Source organism: Zea mays, chromosome 4 (assembly GCF_902167145.1).
Source record: "Zea mays cultivar B73 chromosome 4, Zm-B73-REFERENCE-NAM-5.0, whole genome shotgun sequence".
NCBI lineage: Eukaryota > Viridiplantae > Streptophyta > Magnoliopsida > Poales > Poaceae > Zea > Zea mays.
The window spans coordinates 245,110,716-245,128,141 of record NC_050099.1 but is presented as its reverse complement, the minus strand read 5'-3'; the positions used below and the strand labels follow the sequence as shown (position 1 = coordinate 245,128,141).

Sequence of the window (17,426 nt, the reverse complement as noted above, 5' to 3'; positions counted from 1 at the left end):
GGCCAGATGTGAAGTCTGAACACTATGATATCCTTGATGAGCAAGCAAGGTTGTTGTTCACTAAAATTATGGATTCAAGAGAAGTACGGACCCGTTTGTTTAGGATTATAATATACTCATGGTGGAGGAGGACTGAGGTTGCGCAAGTGCTGAGATTCTGGGCGTGTAGCTTACCCTGACCCAACCACAACAACAACCTGGACCTACGTGCTTCCCATCCCATGATATACTATCAAATGGTTGGCCAAAACGATCCAGACTTATCCAGATATTAGAAATAAACGGGGAGGAAAAAACAGCACTTTATTGGTAGCCACCAGTTCTGAGTTTCATCCTACAAATAGGGATGTTTAAGATGCCCAACCAGATTGTTCACCTGAAAATCAAATGATGACCTAAACAAGAGTACAGCTAAAGCTAGAAATTCTTGGGCTCCTTAAGATCTCGAATAGATCCTCTGAACTCAGAACAAAAAACATATCACCAGAACAAAACCCATAGCCACTTCTCTCCATGCTTCAGCTCAGCTCTGTTCTACACTGCTCACTCACTCGGTCACTCCAGTACTCGTCATTTTCCTTCTCACATTTCTCATCCTCATCATCCTCCTCGTCGATCTCCATCACTGCCTCTCGGAACAGCCTGACATCATCCAATGTCGCCTTCCGGAACATAGCAATGTCCACTGCGCCAGCTACCATATGGTAACCCCTCAATTTGAGCTGCTCCAGCGGGTCATTCTGCTTTCTGCATTGCAAACCCGCCCAGGTAAGCAGCATTGCCACCCGAGGCTGCTGCCGCCTTCTTCTTCTTCTTGGCCTCCAGCACCTTCCTCTCGGCCTCCCTCAGCGTAGCCCGGACCTTCCTGTTCCCGAGGTCCCACAGGTATCCCATGCTAGCCGACAGGTCGAGCGGGCCCATCTGCACGACGTCCACGCCGTCGACGGTGGCGTTGGCGTCGATCTTCGCGATCGCGGTGGCGGTCTCGACCTGACAGATGACGAGGGTATCGTCCTCGCAGCGGGAGAGGTAGGAGTCATCGAAGCCGTAGGCGGAGGCGCGGACGATGGGGTGTGCAGCGCCGCGGACCCCGCGCGGCGGGTAGCGGCACTGCGGCAGTGGGAGACCGCCTCAGCGGCGGCCTCGGGGGACTCGATGGCGGGGAGCATGAGGCCCGCGGGGCCGAGGTCCAGCACCTTCTTGGCCCAGACGGCGCTGGCCTCCGGGAGGCAGAGCACGACGGGGGTGCGCGCGGCGTCCAGCGCGCGAAGGCAGGCGAGCGCCTCGGGGATCCCGCCCAACCCGTGCTCCATGTCGACGACGACGTAGTCGTAGCCGGCGAGGGCGGCGAGCTCGGCGAGGGTACGGGAGAAGGAGAGGAGGAACAGAACGTACAGGGTGTCTCCGTCGGCGAGGCGGGACTTGAGGGAGGGCGCGGGAGAGAGGAGGTCGGATGCCGCGGCGGAGGAGCGCCGCCCACGGCAAGGAAGCCGGTCCGTGATGCGGTATTGAAGGAAGGTCGCGGGTGGGGCGCGGCGTTGATTGGTGGCCACGGGCGTTGATTGGTGGCCGCAGGAGGGTTGGGCGGGATGCGGCCGCGGGGTGCGTCTCGCGCGAGCGGCAGAACGCTGTGGCTGTGCACGCCTACAATACACACTTAAGTAGTAGTAGAGATAGTATTGTTTTAAAACTGTAAAAATACTATTATTCCAAACAGGACCTTTATACTCTACATATGCGCTTTTTTCTCTCTCCAGTTTTTAAGATGGAGCTAATTAAAGAGGGCCGGGCAAAGAGGACGTATCTCATGGCAGACGAAATCATGCATGGAGCAGGTCACGTGATCGGTGATCGTCAGATCAGATGCCAGGAAACCGATCATACGAGTCGATCACTAATACAAACAACATTAGGTGTTGTTTGGTTCAGGAATATAACGTAAATAGTAATGGTAATGATTTACACTCGAATACCGGTAATAACAAATTTGAATAGACCGGTCGGTATCTATTTCTAGTGTCGTATCCGATTACGGTTGAACTTAAACAAACATAATTTAACGTTAACGGTTATCCATTATGTTACTATTATGTGAACCAAACGGCATATAAACTCTTTGGGGGTAAAAGGAACTAAGAGCTAGTTTGGGAATCCCATTTTTTTCAAGGGATTTTCATTTTCCAAGGAAAAGTAGTTCATTTTCCCTTGGTAAAATAGGAATCACTTAGAAAACGATGTTTCCAAACTAGCATACACGCATGGGTGATCGATCCATACATGTTTTCGTTTGATGTTATTTTTGGCGGCTGTGTCAGTGGCCGCCGAAAATGGTGTACGTTGCTGTTATGCGTGCTGACATTTTTTGTGTGGCTATGAGCTGTTTAAATGTACTATAGTTAATAGTTAGCTACTAAAGATATCTAAACAATTAGCTAATAGTTCACCTGTTAGCTACCTTTAACAAATTAACTATCAGCTAATATCTATTTGTTAGCTAGCTAATTTTACTAGCAACTTTTTAGTCAATTATATCCAACCACCTTCTATATTTAAAAATAGAAGAGGCGCGCCTCCCTGGGATGACGTTTTTTTTATTTGCACGTACAGAGTCCACTGCAGTTCTGCACGCCGATCAGTGATGACTGATGAGCATGCATGCACAGTTTTCAGCTTTGCCCATGCGGCCATGCGGGCCCAGCCCAACGGCAACGGACAACGGTAACACTGTTACCACTCGTAGAGCCATGCATGCAGCATGCGTGGGTCCTGGAATGATCTGCATTGTTGCTCAAATGTATGTACAGCCCTACCCATCTCTAGCTACTAGCAGTTGAGAGCTAGGGCGATCGAGACGAGGGAATGATGAGCGCGTCACAAGCCAAGCAATTGAGCGTGGCCTTTCTTTTCAGTAGTGTCCCTTTTGACTCACACGCACACACACATGGGTCAATTCTACCCACTTTAGTCGCTGTCACAGTTTATTTCTTTCGCAATTCATCGAAATCGCAATTTCGCTCGTCGTGACACATGCGCCAATTCCATTCCGAATGCCTTCCTTTTCTTTCCGCATATGTGGATCCCATCTTTATCACGACTCCTTCAACCTTCGTATCTTTCGTTCTAATCCCGTTTTCGTGGATCGATCGTGTAAAATAGAGAGTGCGATCAAATATATTAAAGAAACATGGATATCTATGACGCGCAATTAGTAGCACTAGAATAAACAAAAAATATATTGTTGCACGAATCTATTTATAGTTACTAATTCAAAATTAAATCTAGTCGAACTTAGTATATACTAATCGACACTTCGAAAGGAAAAAAAAACAAGATTTGCATACACTCACTCTCTCACGTCCTAGTTCTATATATGCACATCGATCCACAGCATTGAGCTGAACAGGTAAGTTTTTTAGATTAATAACAAAGTCATTGTGAGCGCTTCTCGATTGATAGGGATGGCACTACTACTACTTCCGGATAAGAATGGCCTTTGTGCAGATAACGATGGTGTATGTGCACCATGCATGTTGATGTCATATAGACCAGTCAGTGGAGCTGACCTACGCTGAGCCGAGCGGACCACATTCAATTTTCTGGTTTTAATAGACATTTTATCTTATTTGCTGTATCTATAAAGGTTAATTAGTTAGTAAACCTCTACTTAGGCTCCCATTCAAATATCAGACCGATTTTGGTCTGATTCGTCCGTGGTTTACGGGTGCGGAAGTCGGAAGGCACCTACATACAAAAAATACATATACGGACAGAGACCAATCTAATTAGGGGAAAAATAAAACTAGGAGAAAACAAGCACCTAAATTCGAGTCCAAAGGAACTCCACTACTGATGACCGGAGCAACAAGCTCGGAAACTAAAAGGCTTTCATCGTGAGGCCCGCCGAGCAGAAAATGTTGGAATTTGGTATACTTGTGCGTGGGCAATTTAATAAGGACGCCAGTATGATAGTAGATATTGTTATTCATTTTGGAGTTTTCCCTTTATTTTCTTTTGAGGAAATAAAGAAATGAATTAAAAAAAATAAGTGGCCAGCCGGACTGGGCCTTTTCTAGGCCCGTAAGCCAAGCAGCCCAGCCGGCTGGGAATAATCCCTAGGGCACTTCCGTGCTGTGGGGGACAGATATCCCCCGGGTCCACTAGAAGGATAAAAGACCTCACGAAAGGCCCAAGGGTCCAATAAATCGTAAGGTCACTCCTTCATGGGTCTGAGGAGGAACGACCAGTGAAGCAGATCGACATAAGGCCGGGTTGGTGCAAGCCCGGATGGCCCCACAGCGTTGAGCAAACGACCGCAACAGAGGATCCGACTTTCCCGCGCTGGATCCCCGTACGATGTAACCAGGCGAGGATAAGTCGGCAGAATCATAGGAAGATAGACAAAAAACGGTTCACTATCTTTTAGGTGTACATTGTTATCATATCCACATGTATTGCCTCACGGTCGAATATATAAGGCCTAGGGGGGCACCCCTTCAGAACGATCGATCCCACTACTCAGCCATCCACCTCAACTCTCTACGAGAGCTACCTTGTAACCCATCACACAAAGCATACTCGCCAGGACGTAGGGTGTTACGCATCTCAAAGTGGCCCGAACCTGTAAACACTGTCCATTGTCCCTCGTGCATCTGGCACAAACCATTTGGCTACAGTCGGCGACACCGTCCTACTCCTAAAACGCCTTGAGGGGCAACCCCGGGTGTGCTGTCGGACCCAAAACACCGACAGCTGGCGTGCCAGGTAGGGGGTGTGTCGACGATCCAAGCTAGCTCAATGGCCATCACCTTCCACAGCAAGATCACCCTCCGTCCCGAATCCGTATTCTGCTTTGGAACGATCTTGTCCATAGCAGATGAAGAGGGAACTCTACACCGCATTGCAGATCCGCCGAAAAAGAAGTCTCCCCAACAAACTCTGAAAATATCGGAGAAGCACAACCTCCAGCTTTCCGAAAAAAGATCGCCTTCGACAAACCAGGGACCGAGAGCCCGCTGACCCGGAGAACTCCACTGTCTACTTCCTCGACGAAAGAATGGACGCAAATTGCAAGAAAGAAGGAGGCAAACAAGACCGGGAGGAAGCAAGTTGTTCTTTCCGTCCCTCCGCCCTCAAAGGAGAACAGAAAGAAGATCGCCACGACAGTCGCGCCATTCTACCCCGACGTTCTCTTCATCGGGAGAGTGGAGTCGCCCCCGTCTCCGACGACGAGCCGACCGCGCTCGGAGAAGAACCACCTCAGTGAGAATCCCGCCGACGGAGAAACCGGCGCCGAAATATTCTGCGACATCACGAGGCCAGAGAACGGGACCCGGAGCAACCTGTTTCGCGGGACGAGGTCTCGGAGATAGGAGAAACTCCGGAGGAACGCGTCTTCAGAGAACGAAGGAATTCCCGCCGACGTGATCGCCGACGAGCTCAGGAACAAGCCGAGCAAGACGCGAGGCAACGCCGGGAAAATCCGCTCTTCGGGCGCAACCTGAACCCCGACTTCGCCCGAGCCATGAACACGCCGAGTGAAGTCGGAGGGGTACTAGCTCGGATAGCTGATGGACTCCCTCGAACTCCTGACGCCGAGGGCTATCGACGACTGTTCACCCAGGCAGCCAACCATCTTCTACCGCTCGCTCACTCGCCGAACGATCTACGGCATGCCATCAACAGTCGCCGGGACGCGCGAAGCTCCATCAACGCTTCGCGCGAACGACGGCATGAGAACGAGATCCGCCGCCGGGAGGAGTACGACAGGGATCATGGCATCCCAGCTCGGAGTCAGGCCACCATAACTGAGTCAGCAACGGCCTCGACTGGCGGTACTACCCGGGGACGGTCGAGGAACCACAACGACTACTCCCCTCCCCGGGACAGACATCATCCCCGACGACAGGAGGACACGTGTGGAGTGACAGCCCTTACTCCATGCCCCAGGGCCATTCAGTGGCCCCCTAACTTCAAGGTATCCAATGTCGACAAATATGAACCTAAGCAGGATCCAGGAGGCTGGCTGGCCGTCTACACCACCGCCGCCCGAGCCGCCGGAGCATCCGAGGACGTGATGACTGCGTACTTACCCATTGTCCTCGGGCAAGACGCACTGCAATGGCTGCGACATCTACCTCGACACTGCATCGACGACTGGAGCGACTTCAGTCGACGCTTCACCGCCAACTTTCAGTCCCTCTCCGACAAACCAGCGCAACCGTGAGACCTCAAATCCATCAAGCGCCGGGGGGAAGAAACTCTCCGGTCGTACCTCGTCCCTCAAATCCATCAAACTAGGAGAAAACAAGCACCTAAATTCGAGTCCAAAGGAACTCCACTACTGATGACCGGAGCAACAAGCTCGGAAATTAAAGGCTTTCATCGTGAGGCCTGCCGAGCAGAAAATGTTGGAATTTGGTATACTTGTGGGTGGCTAATTTAATAAGGAAGCTAATATGGTAATAGATATGATATGGAGTTTTAGTTCCATATTACTTATCTAGACAGAAGAGAACTAATTTATACGTGTGAGTGTTCCCTGCTCTTCACATGAGACAAACAAAGCCAACTTAGTTTTTGCTTTTTTGTTTATTTGGTTATCAAATAACACATCGTACCTAGACTGTCACGTCAAACGAGAGTAAAGAACATACACGTTACGTGCGAGATCTCTGGACGGTTGTACATAGAGAGATTCTAGGGGCGGTTCCTGAAATTTAGCAGATCGAATCCGTCAAGTTGCATCGACCCTATATAAAAGCAATCGACTTGTCTTCCCATTCTTATCTCTCTACGTCGCCGCTTCTCTGCCCTACCGTCCTCTTCGTCTGTCGTGCAGCTGAGAGCAACTAGAGGGGTGAATAGGTGATCTGAAAAACTTAACTAAAAACAACAAAGTTGGTCTATGAATGGGGTTAGTTGAATCTAAAACCAAGTTCAATTGAAAATAGAATGAGGTGTTCTTCTGTACTTAATTGCTCTCACAATATGTGTATTGAAACTAGAGCAATAATGAAGATGAAGTTGAGAGCTCGGAAGAATGAGAGCAATAATTTCACGAGTTGATAGCAATAATTCTTCAGTACTTAATGTTGAATTAGTTCAGATCCATTATGTTCTAATGTCATATATATATATATATATATATATAAATATATATATATATATATATATATATATATATATATATATATATATATATATATATATATATATATATATATATATAATCTAGCTACTAGTAAATCTGGATTTTACATTTTTGTTGCTTTATTAAATTAATTTTAGGTCCCGTTGATTTTATAACAGAAAATTAGTAAGTTTGGGAGTTACTTCTGCGACATCAGGAAGCAAAATCTACGACGACGACTTCAAGCTAAGGAGCGAGGGATCTGACGTCAAATACGATGTCTCGTTGGCTGGTGTGGAGCAGCAGCCAGGCAGAATAAAAGTGTTTTTGCGCGTGGCATGCCCTGGCACGCATGACACAGAGTCATGCCATTCGCTTCAACAACATATATATGCACACGCGTCCATTGAAAGCAAACTACAGTAACTGTCTAGCCAGCATGGGGGAGACACTGATTACCTCCTAACCATCATCATTAATTTCCCCATCTTGCTGCACAAGTCCGATGCATTTAAGTTGCATGCAAGGCTATCTCATGTTTTAGACTGCTAACCTGAATTCATAAACGAATTGACTTCCGATGGCCAAAACCGTCGGACATAAGCCTTAAGCCGTCGGAAGTAGCTTATGTCCGACGGTTTTGGGTTATCTCCGACGGTCTCTAGCCGTCGGACATAAGGCGTCAGAAATAGGGTTATGTCCGACGGCGGCCGTCGGACATAATGTATCTCCGGCGGCCGCAACCAACCGTCGGAGATAACGGCTGTCAACCGTTTTCCGGTCGACTGGTGGGACCCACATTCGTTATGTCAGACGGCTTGGCTAGGTCGTCGGACATAACAAATTTCAGAAATTGCACAAAATTCTGTATTTTAAAAAATCTGACATTTGCACAAACATCGGTTCCAGTCTCTGACCGAGCAAAAGCACGGTCGAGAAAAGCATCAGTCTTGGCAACCCACTCACTTGATAGAGCACCTCTTTTCTTCCAACCTTCATACATCCATCGACGATCCTCCTCCATACTAGATACGAGATGTTAACTTGATTAGTTAAGTAAATCACGTCCCTAATCTAATAAACCACACTAATATAAGGAAAATCATTTCACGGGACCCTAAATCATATAAAATGACCTTATTTCCGAGGGCATTATAATTACCCTCGGAAATTAATAGTTTAAATTATATAGGCACCACTACATAACATTGTTATGGGTGACAAATCATATAAAATGATCTTATTTCTGAGGGCATAATAATTACCCTCGGAAATTAAAAGTTTAAATTATCTAAGCATCACTAAGTAAACGAAAACAAACTAAATTAATTACATAATCAAATTTCGGCCATCGCACATAATAAATTAAACAATATTTAACATATTAATTATCTAATAACAAAAATTGCAACTACAAAACAATATTAATATATACAAAATAATACTTAAATTACTCACTTGAGAGTGCGGGGCGGGGGAGGTCCGGCGCGGGCGGGGCTGCGGCCGGCGGCGACGGGGCAGCATGGCGGTGGCGGGGACGACTGCGCGGGTGATCGGCGGGGGCGGGGCAGCACGGCGGTGGCGGTGGCGGTGGCGGGGGCGGCGGGGCAGCACGGCGATGGCGGTCGCGGGGGCGACGGGGCAGCCCGGCGGGTGGGGCGGCGACGGGGCGACGACGACGGGCAGAGAATTCCAAGGCGCGGTGAAGATGCAAATGAAACAGTGCTGCCTGGCTTGCGCGGTTAAAATCCCTTATGTCCGACGGCTGTCTGACAGCCGTCGGAGATACTTCGTTATTTTCGATGGCCACCACAAGCGCTCGGACATAAGAAAGCTGTCGGAGATTTACGTTTTTACTGTAGTAATTTAAACTTGAAACATCTGCCTTTAACGCCATGTTAAGTTATGTACACCGTATCGATCAGTTTAACCTAAAACTTAAGCTGATAGAAAGAGACACATGATTTGCTTGTATTCTAACACGACACAAATTGCCAAAAAAAAATATGTACCAAACTACTGAAAAATGTTCCTTTAATTCAACTAGCTAATACTGCATCCATTATTAAATATAAGAGAACAATAAGATTAAAAAATTCACAAACGTGAGGATTGGCAATGGAGCTGTACTCCATTCATTCCAAAATATTAGCCGTTTTAGCATTTTACTAGATTCGTACAATACTTGATTTATGTGTTTTATATATATGTCTAGATTTATTGTTACCCATTTGAATATAGACATAAAATTAGAAGGGCTAAAACCACTAATATTTTAGGGCGGATGGATTACATTATTAGCGTTCCCTTATCAGATATGCATGCATGCGTCACGGCCGATGTGTGGCGCCAACAAGTGGCATATCTTCTATATTCTGGTATCATCCTCCTTATCGGATGTGCATGCACTACTTGCAGCTATATAGTAACAAAACAAAAACTTGTTCCTTGTGATTATCCGCACAAGTAATTAATCAACTGCCTCGGCTCTGACATAGAGGTCTCCCCCAAAACCATATTCATTGTCACAGCCTATGGTCTACTATAACTACTAGTAGCTTTAGGATGGGTGTCCTATCGCTCTCTATAGTACTACTGGTGGCTATCTAGTACAGCGGTGAAGCTTGGCAAATTTTGGTGCTGGTTTAAAGACCGATCGAGTAAAAAAAAAGCTACCCCAACGATCTTGTAAATTTTACATGGAACATTTTTTTCACGAATACGGATAGCATCGGATGTTTCATAGTTTTTTCGAATACAAATATGGAATCGGATAGAGAAAAGTACTATAAATCGAATTCGGATATATCCATTTGACATCTATATTAAAATCGAATACGAATACTGTCGGGACCATAATTAGGGGTACCCTCAAGACGCCTAATTCTCAGCTGGTAACCCCCATCAGCATAAAGCTGCAAAGGCCTGATGGGCACGATTAAGTCAGGGATCAGTCCACACGAGTGACTCGATCACGCTTCACCCGAGCCTAGCCTCGGCCGAAGGCAGCCGACCTCGAGAGACTTCCGTCTCGCCCGAGGCCCCCTTTTTATGGCGGACACATCACCGGCTTGCCCAAGGTCTTGGCTTCGCTCAGAAGCAACCTTGACTAAATCACCACACCGACTGACCAAATTGCAGGGGCATTTAACGCAAAGGTGGCCTGACACCTCTATCCTGACACGCGCCCCCGGCAGAGCCGAGGTGACCGCCGTCACTCCACCGCTCCACTGGCCAGTCTGACAGAAGGACAGCGCCGCCTGCGCCACTCCGACTGCAGTGCCACTCGACAGAGTGAGTCTGACAGGCAATTAGGCCTTGCCAAAGGCGCCACGGCGAACTCCGCTCCGCCCGACCCCAGGGCTCGGACTCGGGCTAAGACCCGGAAGACGGCGAACTCCACTCCGCCCGACCCCAGGGCTCGGACTCGGGCTAGGACCCGGAAGACGGCGAACTCCGCTCCGCCCGACCCCAGGGCTCGGACTCAGGCTAAGACCCGGAAGACGACGAACTCCACTCCGCCCGACCCCAGGGCTCGGACTCGGGCTAAGACCCGGAAGACGACGAAACTCCGCCTCGCCCGACCCCAGGGCTCGGACTCCGCCCTGGCCTCGGCCGGACGACTTCCGCCTCGCCCGACCCCCTGGCTCGGGCTCGGCCACGGCAGCAGAAGGCAGACTCAACCTTGGCTTCGGAGGAAACCCCACGTCGCCCTGCCTAGAGCACAGACCGCCACGTCAACAGGAAACGTCATCATCATCCTACCCCGAATCGACTCGGGTCACGGAGAACAAGACCGGCGTCTCGTCCGGCCAGCTCCGCCAGAGGGGCAATGATGGCGCTCCACGAGCTCTATGACGACGGCGGCCCCCAGCTCTCTTACGGCAGCAGGACAACGTCAGCAGGGACTCGACCGCTCCAACAGCTGTCCCTCCATCAGGCTCCGCCGCACCTCCGATAGCCACGACATCACGCCAGCAGGATGCCCAGATCTCTCCGGCTGCCACATCGGCATGTACCTAGGACACTAGCTCTCCCTCCGCTAGACACGTAGCACTCTGCTACATCCCCATTGTACACCTGGGTCCTCTCCTTACGACTATAAAAGGAAGGACCAGGGCCTTCTCAGAGAAGGTTGGCCGCGCGGGACCGAGGACGGGACAGGCGCTCTCTTGGGGCCGCTCGCTTCCCTCACCCGCGTGGACGCTTGTAACCCCCCTACTGCAAGCGCACCCGACCTGGGCGCGGGACGAACACGAAGGCCGCGGGACTTCCACCTCTCTCACGCTCGGCTCCGGCCGCCTCGCCTCTCCCCCCTCCGCGCTCGCCCACGCGCTCGACCCATCTGGGCTGGGGCACGCAGCACACTCACTCGTCGGCTTAGGGACCCCCCTGTCTCGAAACGCCGACAGTTGGCGCGCCAGGTAGGGGCCTGCTGCGTGCTGACGAACAGCTCCCCGTCAAGCTCCAGATGGGCAGTCTCCAGCAACCTCTCCGGCCCGGGACGGTGCTTCGTTTCGGGACTCTCGAGTTCATGTCCTTCGACGGCAGCTACGACATGACGCTTCTTCCACCGCCGCGCGACTACGACAATGGCGGACGACAACCCGCCCGCCGGCGGCGGAATCGACGACGTCTACCCCGCGTGGTGGAAAAGCTACATTCGGGCTCGCTCCGTTCTCTCCCCCGCCAACGGAGGAGGAGGCGGGGCCGTCGAGGCCAGACGGGAGGCCACGCTTCGCCGGCCGTCGAGCGAATCGACGCCCCCGACGCCCCGACGGAAGGCACGCCGGACATCGACCTCGCGTTCAAGACGGAGGCAAGCGCCGTCCCCCCGCGGCACGATGACCCCGAGCAAGAAGACGACGCCGGCGCGCTCGCGGAAAGCCTGCAGGACGTCGCCCTCGAACCAGAGATGACGGCGCAACCAGTCCCCGATGTGACTACGTCGCTCCTCGTCGACCAAGAGGTAACAACTGACTCCCATCTTGCGTCATTTCAACTCGGCCTCAACCCGCCAAACGACCTCGTTTTGGCGGGCGCCCTCATTGAGGCGAGTGCAACCCCACTGAGGTTCTGTATGCGGTCGCCCTGGGACCGACTGACGGACGTCTCGACCTACGGGCCCTCTGGGTCCGAGGAAGATGACAATCCCAGCATCGGTTGGGATTTCTCCGGACTTGGCAACCCCAGTGCCGTGCGGGACTTCATGACCGCATGTGACTACTGTCTGTCCGACTATTCCGATGGAAGCCGCAGCCTTGGCGACGAGAGCTGCGGCCCAAGCCGCGAATGTTTCCACGTCGAGCTAGGGGATCCCACCGAAGGCAACCACCTTGGCATGCCGGAGGATGGTGATCTCCCTAGGCCGGTGCCTCGCGCCGACATCCCACGGGAGCTAGCTGTGGTCCCCGCTCCGGCGGGGGGTTACGACCCACAACTCGAGCGAGTCCGCGAGGCACAGGCCAGGCTCAACGAGGAAACAGGAGCACTTGAGCCGATCCGTCGAGACGTCGGACAGGCATGGGTGGGCCAACCCCTGGCCGGGGAAATACGTCATCTGCCCCAAGGTCCCCAGCACCGCGTCGCCAATGACGTCAGGATCAGGCCGCCGCCCGCATCCAGCGGTGTCGGTCAGAACCTGGCAACTGCAGCAATGTTCATCCGCGCGATGCCGGAGCCGTCAACCACCGAGGGTCGGTGAATCCAGGGAGAACTCAAGAATCTCCTGGAAGGCGCTGCGGCCCGGCGGGCCGAGAGCACTGCATCCCGGAGGCAAGGATATCCCTCGGAACCTCATGCCGCGACTTCCCGATTCATGCGGGAAGCCTCGGTCTACACCGGGCGCACGCGCAACACCGCGCCTGCGGCCCCGGCCCACCTCGGCAACGAGCACCATCGATGCGACCGTCGGGCTCACCTCGACGAAAGGGTGCGCCGAGGCTACCACCCCAGGCGTGGGGGACGCTACGACAGCGGGGAGGATCGGAGTCCTTCGCCCGAGCCACCCGGTCCGCAGGCTTTCAGTCGGGCCATCCGACGGGCGCCATTCCCGACCCGGATCCGACCCCCGACTACTATCACAAAGTACTCGGGGGAAACGAGACCGGAACTGTGGCTCGCGGACTACCGCCTTGCCTGCCAACTGGGTGGAACGGACGACGACAACCTCATCATCCGCAACCTCCCCCTGTTCCTCTCCGACACTGCTCGCGCCTGGTTGGAGCACCTGCCTCCGGGGCAGATTTCCAACTGGGACGACTTGGTCCAAGCCTTCGCTGGCAATTTCCAGGGCACATACGTGCGCCCCGGGAATTCCTGGGACCTTCGAAGCTGCCGGCAACAGCCGGGGGAGTCGCTCCGGGACTACATCCGGCGATTCTCGAAGCAGCGCACCGAGCTGCCCAACATCACCGACTCGAATGTCATCGGCGCGTTCCTCGCCGGCACCACTTGCCGCGACCTGGTGAGCAAGCTGGGTCGCAAAACCCCCACCAGGGCGAGCGAGCTGATGGACATCGCCACCAAGTTCGCCTCTGGCCAGGAGGCAGTCGAGGCTATCTTCCGAAAGGACAAGCAGCCCCAGGGCCGCCCATCGGAAGAAGCCCCCGAGGCGTCTGCTCCGCGCGGCGCCAAGAAGAAAGGCAAGAAGAAGTCGCAATCGAAACGCGACGCCGCAGACGCGGACCTTGTCGCCGCCGCCGAGTATAAGAACCCTCGGAAGCCCCCCGGAGGTGCAAACCTCTTCGACAAGATGCTCAAGGAGCCGTGCCCCTACCATCAGGGGCCCGTCAAGCACACCCTCGAGGAGTGCGTTATGCTTCGGCGTCATTTCCACAGGGCCGGGCCACCCGCCGAGGGTGGCAGGGCCCACGACGACGACAAGAACGAAGAACACCCAGCAGGGGGGTTCCCCGAGGTCCGCGACTGCTTCATGATCTATGGAGGGCATGCGGCGAACACCTCGGCTCGGCACCGCAAGCAAGAGCGCCGGGAGGTCTGCTCGGTGAAGGTGGCGGCGCCAGTCTACCTAGACTGGTCCGACAAGCCCATCACTTTCGACCGAGCCGACCACCCCGACCATGTGCCGAGCCCGGGGAAATACCCGCTCGTCGTCGACCCCGTTGTCGGCGATGTCAGGCTCACCAAGGTCCTGATGGACGGGGGCAGCTGCCTCAACATCATCTACGCCGAGACCCTCAAGCTCCTGCGCGTCGATCCGTCCTCCGTCCGAGCAGGCGCTGCGCCCTTCCACGGGATCATCCCTGGGAAGCGCGTCCAGCCCCTCGGGCGACTCGACCTCCCAGTCTGCTTCGGGACACCCTCCAACTTCCGAAGGGAGACCCTGACGTTCGAAGTGGTCGGGTTCCGAGGAACCTACCACGCCGTGCTAGGGAGGCCATGCTACGCGAAGTTCATGGCCGTCCCCAACTACACCTACCTGAAGCTCAAGATGCCGGGCCCCAACGGGGTCATCACTGTCGGCCCCACGTACAAACACGCGTTCGAATGCGACGTGGAGTGCGTGGAGTACGCCGAGGCCCTCGCCGAGTCCGAGGCCCTCATCGCCGACCTGGAGAACCTCTCCAAGGAGGTCCCAGACGTGAAGCGCCATGCCGGCAACTTCGAGCCAGCGGAGACGGTCAAGGCCGTCCCCCTCGACCCCAGTGGCGACACCACCAAGCAGATCCGGATCGGCTCCGGGCTCGACCCCAAATAGGAAGCAGTGCTCGTCGACTTTCTCCGCGCGAACGCCGACGTCTTTGCGTGGAGTCCCTCGGACATGCCCGGCATACCGAGGGATGTCGCCGAGCACTCGCTGGATATTCGGGCCGGAGCCCGACCCGTCAGACAGCCTCTGCGCCGATTCGACGAGGAGAAGCGCAGAGCGATTGGCGAAGAGATCCACAAGCTAATGGCGGCAGGGTTCATCAAAGAGGTATTCCATCCCGAATGGCTTGCCAACCCTGTGCTTGTGAGGAAGAAAGGGGGGAAATGGCGGATGTGTGTAGACTACACTGGTCTCAACAAAGCATGTCCGAAGGTTCCCTACCCTCTGCCTCGCATCGACCAAATCGTGGATTCCACTGCTGGGTGCGAAACCCTGTCCTTCCTCGATGCCTACTCAGGGTATCACCAGATCCGAATGAAAGAGTCCGACCAGCTCGCGACTTCTTTCATCACGCCGTTCGGCATGTACTGCTATGTCACCATGCCGTTCGGCTTGAGGAATGCAGGTGCGACGTACCAGCGGTGCATGAACCATGTGTTCGGCGAACACATCGGTCGCACGGTCGAGGCCTACGTCGATGACATCGTAGTCAAGACTCGGAAGGCTTCCGACCTCCTCTCCGACCTTGAAGTGACATTCCGGTGTCTCAAGGCGAAAGGAGTCAAGCTTAATCCTGAGAAGTGTGTCTTCGGGGTGCCCCGAGGCATGCTCCTAGGTTTCATCGTCTCCGAGCGAGGCATCGAGGCCAACCCGGAGAAGATCGCGGCCATCACCAGCATGGGACCCATCAAGGACTTAAAAAGGGGTACAGAGGGTCATGGGATGCCTCGCGGCCCTGAGCCGCTTCATCTCACGCCTCGGCGAAAGAGGTCTGCCTCTGTACCGCCTCTTAAGGAAGGCCGAATGTTTCGCTTGGACCCCTGAGGCCGAGGAAGCCCTCGGCAACCTAAAGGCGCTCCTTACAAAGGCGCCAGTCTTGGTGCCGCCGGCGGACGGAGAAACCCTCTTGGTCTACGTCGCCGCGACCACTCAGGTGGTTAGCGCCGCGATTGTGGTCGAAAGGCAGGAGGAAGGGCATACATTGCCCGTTCAGAGGCCGGTTTACTTCATCAGCGAAGTGCTGTCCGAGACTAAGATCCGCTACCCACAAGTTCAAAAGCTGCTGTATGCTGTGATCCTGACGAGGCGGAAGCTACGACACTACTTCGAGTCCCATCTGGTGACTGTGGTGTCATCCTTCCCCCTGGGGGAGATCATCCAGTGCCGAGAGGCCTCGGGCAGGATCGCAAAGTGGGCAGTGGAGATCATGGGCGAAACGATCTCGTTCGCCCCTCGGAAGGCCATCAAGTCCCAAGTGTTGGCGGATTTCGTGGCTGAATGGGTCGATACCCAACTACCAACGACTCCGATCCAACCGGAGCTCTGGACCATGTTTTTCGACGGGTCGCTGATGAAGACGGGGGCCGGTGCGGGCCTGCTCTTCATCTCGCCCCTCGGAAAGCACTTGCGCTACGTGCTGCGCCTCCACTTCCCGGCGTCCAACAATGTGGCCGAGTACGAAGCTCTGGTCAACGGATTGCGGATCGCCATCGAGCTAGGGGTCAGACGCCTCGACGCCCGCGGTGATTCGCAGCTCGTCATCGACCAAGTCATGAAGAACTCCCACTGCCGCGACCCAAAGATGGAGGCCTACCGCGACGAGGTCCGGCGCCTGGAAGACAAGTTCTTCGGGCTCGAGCTCAACCACATCGCTCGGCGCTACAACGAAACCGCAGACGAGCTGGCGAAGATAGCCTCGGGACGAACGACAGTCCCCCCGGACGTCTTCTCCCGGGATCTGCATCAACCCTCCGTCAAGCTCGACGACGCGCCCGAGCCCGAGGTACCCTCGGCTCGGCCCGAGGTACCCTCGGCTCAGCCCGAGCCAACCTCGGCCCGGCCCGAGGTACCCTCGGCCCCCGAGGGCGGGGCATTGAACGTCGAGGAAGGGCAGAGCGGGGCCACGCCAGACCAAGATTGGCAGGCCCCGTACCTGCAATATCTCCACCGAGGAGAGCTACCCCTCGACCAAGCCGAGGCTCGGCGGGTAGCGCGACGCGCCAAGTCATTCGTCTTGCTGGGCGACGAAGAGGAGCTCTACCATCGCAGCCCCTCGGGCATCCTCCAGCGATGCATCTCCATCGCCGAAGGTCGGGAACTGCTGCAAGAAGTGCACTCGGGGGCTTGCGGCCACCACGCGGCACCCCGAGCCCTTGTCGGAAATGCTTTCCGGCAAGGCTTCTACTGGCCAACGGCGGTGGCTGACGCCACTAGAATTGTCCGCACCTGCGAAGGGTGCCAGTTCTATGCGAAGCGGACACGCCTGCCCGCTCAGGCTCTGCAGACAATACCCATCACCTGGCCCTTCGCTGTGTGGGGTCTGGACCTCGTCGGTCCCTTGCAAAAGGCGCCCGGGGGCTACACGCACCTGCTGGTCGCCATCGACAAATTCTCCAAGTGGATCGAGGTCCGACCTCTGAACAGCATCAGGTCCGAGCAGGCGGTGGCATTCTTCACCAACATCAT

The 17,426-nt window shown here is 54.1% G+C and overlaps 1 pseudogene; it reads right to left on the bottom strand.

Annotated features, from left to right (window-relative positions):
- Nucleotides 1-283: 283 nt before the first annotated feature.
- LOC103656027 (2-keto-3-deoxy-L-rhamnonate aldolase-like) lies at nucleotides 284-2,688 on the bottom strand (annotated as a pseudogene).
- Nucleotides 2,689-17,426: the final 14,738 nt, after the last annotated feature.